At 36.0% G+C, this 6,000-nt stretch overlaps 1 protein-coding gene across 3 annotated transcripts in view; it reads right to left on the reverse strand.

The window, feature by feature from the left end:
- CDH10 (cadherin 10) overlaps positions 1-5,723 on the reverse strand; it is a 94,553-nt gene extending 88,830 nt beyond the window's left edge. For 2 of the 3 annotated variants that reach the window (XM_064662133.1, XM_064662139.1), the window contains exon 1: positions 5,228-5,560. The gene's annotated coding sequence lies outside the window, so the exon portion shown is untranslated. Of the gene's footprint in view, positions 1-5,227; positions 5,561-5,599 lie in introns of those variants that run through there. The other variant, XM_064662154.1, reaches the window with a different exon arrangement.
- Positions 5,724-6,000: the final 277 nt, after the last annotated feature.

Raw genomic sequence — 6,000 nt, forward strand, 5'->3', positions numbered from 1 at the left:
AACATCTAATCTAAATGTCTACTTTTAACTAATTTTCAAGTAACACACGAATAGAATCAATGTGCATTTATGTTTCCCAGTTCCACTCCCCGTGAAAAAGACATCAGGAAAATGGCAGGTCACTATTTGTAAGAGAAAGAAGTTTTAAACATTTACGGGATAATTTTTCTTAGAATCCTTAGAAGCACAATAAACTTGATCATTCTCCCTCTATCCTGAATATTACTTCCAAACAGTTACACATACCTTGGGTTCTTACATCTTTTCTCACCCTCATTTAAAAACTCAAAAATTTTCTCCATGTATTTTGCCTTATGTGTAAGATATGAAACATGGTCAAAACTCTCTTTGATTCCAGCGGAAGTAAAACTTGGCTGTGATACTTAGAGGAATCAGTGACAGAATGCACAGCATCTAAGTTTCCTAGACACAGGTTTATCTGTTTTATTTGTGTTTGCTCTTGGGGTAGCATTCATTAAACAAGTGTAAATATCATTTGAACTATGAAGTGTGGTAGACACACATACCCAATAAGACTTCAATTATATATATATTTTATGGTAGTTTAGAGTAGAAAAAATAATAGTCCTCTTCGACATTGCATTTTGAGCCTTGTTCATAGTGCTTCAAATTACATTGGTATCCATTCTTTGTGTCCTAAAAATTTGGATATTATAGGATTGTAGAGTTCATGAGGATTGCACTCATCTTTGAGGATTGTGATCTGATCTATCTAAGTGACGGTATGTTCATGTTCTTTATGTTGTAATGCAAAGTACTGCAATAGGATGATACAATAAAACCAATCTCTAATGTAATAAATGATGGAATATCAACAATAACATCACAAAACATACATCTTTCATACAGGTATCTCATATCATACACAGTTCTTCATGAGAAAATATTTGGAGAGGTTTTTTTACTTTTGTAAAACACAGAAGAACACAGTTACAGCTTTTGAGCAACAGAACTCTGAAAACAGCTATTTACAAATGTTGTTTTGAATCATTACCTTTTCATAAACACACACACATGCCCTCTTCCCTACATGATTCCTTACTCTTTGAATATGATTCAACATTCACTTTGATTTACAATTGAGAGATGTTGTAATGAAGTTATAAATAAAAACATTATGTAAAGAATGATGTACATGTGGGAATAATATTAAAAAGGACACCTGCCATGTTGCTTTTCATTGTACCCAGTTAACTTCCTAAATCTCTGTATTCCCCTGATGCAGCCTGTTGGTACATATATTAGCAGACTTGAGTTTGCATCCTAGAGCAGATGTCCTGTGACAGTACAAGCTGGGGAGAACCTCTGAGGTGTTGCTAGAACTTCATGTCTCCTGCTGGACACACTTCTTTAACAAACAAGTGATAAACATTATCTATTTCATATACGTTCATAAAAGCAAGAAACAGTAGTGGGAGCTTACAGAAAAAGTCAAGTAATAAAATGCTGAGATAAATTAAGAAAAAAACTTTCACAGTATTCTGATTGCTAGAATGCAATCCCTAGACCAGCTAAAGGTTGTCCCTGTTTTACCTCTACTGTACACACACACATATTTGAGGTAATTGTCTCTGACATTTAATAATCAGGAAGATTGCATGTAAAAAGAAATGTGTATAAAGCTTCACCTGACAGATTTTTGGCAGATCCTCCACATATTAAAAAATAGACTGATAAACCAGTAAAGAGAACATATAAGCTCAGTAGCCTTTGGTTGGGTGGTGTTCTGGCTTCCCACCAGATGAAAACAGAGCAAGGAAAAGAGCAGTGCTCAGGTCCAGTTGATTTTTTTCTTCTGTGTGCAGTAATGCAGCCTGATAACACATTTAGCTCCCTAGAGATGATGATTTTTCCTATTGCTCTGCTGTAAAGTTGTTAACCCACAGAAACAGAGATGTTAGAGAATTCAACACACCAAGGATTCAAAACTGAAGAGCTGTAAATCCAGGGAGCTAAAAACAAGCAACTTTTAACATAGGAGTACCTCTTGGCCTGAAGACAGATTTGGGGAACATTCAGAGCTCACATTACCACTGTTTCTTCTTTTTTTTTTTTTTTTTTTTGACTTTCAAGTTTTTCCAGAAATTGGACAATAGAGGAAGTATGGGGTTTTTATCAAAAAGCACATGTTCATATTAGTAGATCTGAAGGTACAGGATGTGCAGTGTGAGTGTTGTTTAGTCAATCAATATTTCAGTGAACTGTACCTCTAGTTTCTACGGTCTTTTATTGATAGTTCCAAACTATTTGGAGAAATCGAAACCATGTTATGATGGGGCATCCTTATGTGCAGTGAAGTCTCTCTTCATAATGTTCTACTCAGGCATATTTTAAACTGCTCATAAGAAAACAGCTTATATTCTTTTAATTTCAATTTTCCTCCTTTACAATAAATGATACATCGAATAGTATGTTATTAAAAAGCTCATAGCAGAATGTTTCTTAAACCCTTATTTTCTGCCCCAATAATCAGTGTTTTGCTTCCATTTCTGTCTGCCACATAATATTGAAGAATTAACTATACAGTAGATTTTTTTCAATTTATGATGGACATAATGTGATGTTAAAGTACCTTGGTGTTTACGAACTTGATTTCAAGTGATAATAATTAATCAATTAAAATAATGTTATCATAACCCTACATTCATCCTATTACTACTATTCAACAGTATTTCAATCTTCATTTGACCCCCCTGTACTAGTGCTGCAACCCAGTGGTGTGATAGGGTACAACATTATTCTTCTTTGACCTGCAATCTGCCTGTAAATATGGTTAACAGACCTAGCAACTAAGTCACCTGCATAGAATTATCCAGATGAGACAGGCTCTATTTCATTCACATGTTTCCTTGGGAAATCACGTTGAGATCAGGAAATTATTCTCTCAGAATCAGAGGCAGATATTATTTTCAAATTACATTTTCTTACTTTTCCATTTAATTATTTAACAAGAAAAAACCTTATATTACTCAGTTGAAATTTGTATACTGCTTTGCATGTATAAATGTGTATTTTATGAATATGTCTCTACATTTAATTATGTGTTCATTTGCTGCCACATATAACATTATTTTTGTGTGTTTTTCAACTGCAACTAGGCACAGAAAAGAACAGTAACCACAGTGTCTACTGTGAGCACATTTCAGTATTTCATCAGTTTCTTCACAGATCCTTTGTCTACTGAAAACATGCAAGTACGAAGTTTTAGTCTATCTACACTCATTTACTCTAAAGCAAAACCAACAAAACTGTTTAAGAATATATAAGGCCCTACATATATACTCTTTAAGATGTATTTTGCTATTTTCTTTTCCGTGAACTGTTACAAAGCATTATGAATATAAAAGGGTTGGCAAGGCAAGCAGCCAACACATATTTTCCAATGCTATCCAAAGTAACAAAAAATCAAATAATCAGAACCAGTTTCAGGCTTAAATATATGCCTTATAGTCAGCACTCTTCAGACATTTCAAAGTTCCTACTTGAGTGTACAAAATTGTCTTGACACCACACATAAAAAACCAGAGAGAAATCTAACCTAAAATTAACAGAAGCTGCTAAAGAAATGACCTCACATCTTCATTCAAACTTTTATGTAACAAAGTATATAAAAATATGAGAAGACTCTCTCAGGCACAAATTAGATTAACAGTTTATAATCCAAGAAGTATTCCTCTCTTGACATAAACCCATATTGACTCCACAAAGCTGTTTTTCAACTCCTGAGGAAGATAGCTTATGTTTCCTTCTTGCTTTTCTTAGTTCCCTAAGTTCCTTCTTTCTTTTCCTCCTCTGAAACAGCACAGATTACTATTAAATTCAAAAAGTAAACAATTAACATAAAAGTTTGAGTAACTGGAAAAATCTCAATAAATGCTCGTACCAGACTCATAATATCCCCAATAAACAGCATATTTAAAAAGGATTTAGAGATTCAGAAGTATGTTCCAGTCTCCCACTCTCTGCTTTTCCCCTCCAGTAATGTCACCATGTATATTTAAAGCCTACTAGCTTTAAAAAAAACAAAAAACCAAAAAAAACCCCCCACAATTTTCTACAAACCTGCTTCCTCACCCTGTGCACATACACACCCATATATGCATATACACAAACATGCACAACAAGTTGTATAACTCAAAAAATACCTTAAAAGCAATGGGAATGCAGTTGGGATAATACAGATGCTTTTACTGAAATGAAAGATGAAGATTATAGGCAACAGCGATGATAGGTCAGTTTTAAAATGCTGGTTGCTACTTGTCACTGACTGCACGTGCAGATGCATTCTCCTAAGCCGAAGGACTGCTAGAGTTCTACAGCTGCAAGTAGACTCATGTACAGTATTAGCCTATTGAAAATTCCTAACACAGCTGACAATGCCATCAATAGTTAGTAGTTGGAAGCATGGATTTAGACTTGTATTGTGCTGCATTAATTTAACACCACATCAAATATGGATTTTATTGCAGCAGTGACAATAAATGCTCACACAGGTGTAGACTAAATTTTTCCTCCCTCCACCTTTTCCTTTCTTCCCCCTCCTTTTCCCTTCTCCCTCCACTCCCTCTTTACTGAAATGTCAAACCAGGCGATATTTTCCCCATTTGCGTGCATATAGCTCTGTACAGATATTTGAAATATTGCCTGTATTCACTCTGCTATCCCTCTCCACAGGGATTTCCTTCATAAGAAGCATTTGCTGCGAGTGTGAGTGTGGATAATTTTTCTGAAATTCAGTTCAGGGCAGAACGAATAACAGTGAAAGCTGCAACAGACTTGCACAGGTATACAGTAAGTGAGGGCACATATGTGTACGTTTCATGCTATGTTCATAACTGTTACACTACAAAAAACTGTGCTTTTTTTAATTCAATCACTATTGTTCCCCCCACACTGAATTTGCAAGAACTGAATACAGATGGAAACTGCTACTTAAAAGAGAGCCTGCTTACTAGGAGAAAAAAAAAAAAACATAAAATGCTTAGTGTTTCAATCTTGAATACATATGATATTGGTTTAATTTGAGGAGCGAATGCACAGCAGTTATTTCCTATCCCTTGTGTCATTACTTCTGACACATATTTATAAAATGTAAAAAGTTGTATATAGTAGAACAAATACATGAATTGCATTAAACACCATGCTGTAGCTCGTGCTATAATAATTATAATAATATCAATAGAAAGAAAATAAGAAAGGTTCCTACCTTTTATTCTGCTTCTGAGAAAGTCCACCCCAACCAAATGAAAAACGAGCTATTAGAGTCCTTTTTTTGGGTCTGTTTTCTCCTGTTATTTTTTAAGACTGATCCTACTTGGATCTAACTCAGGCTTTTTCTCCCAGCATCACTTAACTCTGGACAGTCGGGAACCGAAGCTAAGGGGGAGCTCTCCCTCCGACTGGCTTTCATTCAGAGCTCCAGACTGGGGGGGGGGGGGAAGGAACACCACCACACACACACACAGCGTGCCCAGATACACACACACACACACACACACACACACACACACGCTGTCACTTTCCCTCCGAGGAGGGGAGCGGGAGAGAGAGGCGCTGCTGACAGAGCCGCAGCACTTACCCTGGGAAGGTTGGAGATCGGGGAAGTGCAGGCTTTTCCGAGCACACAGTGATTTGCAAGTGAATGCGGTGGGAGGGTACAGCAAACGGAAAGCTTTTTTTGTTAAAGCCTGTCGCCCTCCCTTCACTGCCAGAATGGTTCTCTGGTTTTGAAGTCTAAGCCTCATCTGCTTAGCTTGTCGTACTAATGAATACTGAAAACACCTCCGCTTTTTGTGATGTGTATTTCTTGATTGAATATAACCACTTTACTGTATCACCAGTGATCTTACAGCAATGTTTATTAAATATATATATGTACATATTTTAAAAAATAGCATGCTGCTAAGTTAAATGAAATGCTTGGAGGGCTCAGAAGAAACCAGAGAGTAATTTTGTTTATTAAACTGCTTTTCCTATTAG

This window comes from Pseudopipra pipra, chromosome 1 (genome assembly GCF_036250125.1).
Source record: "Pseudopipra pipra isolate bDixPip1 chromosome 1, bDixPip1.hap1, whole genome shotgun sequence".
NCBI lineage: Eukaryota > Metazoa > Chordata > Aves > Passeriformes > Pipridae > Pseudopipra > Pseudopipra pipra.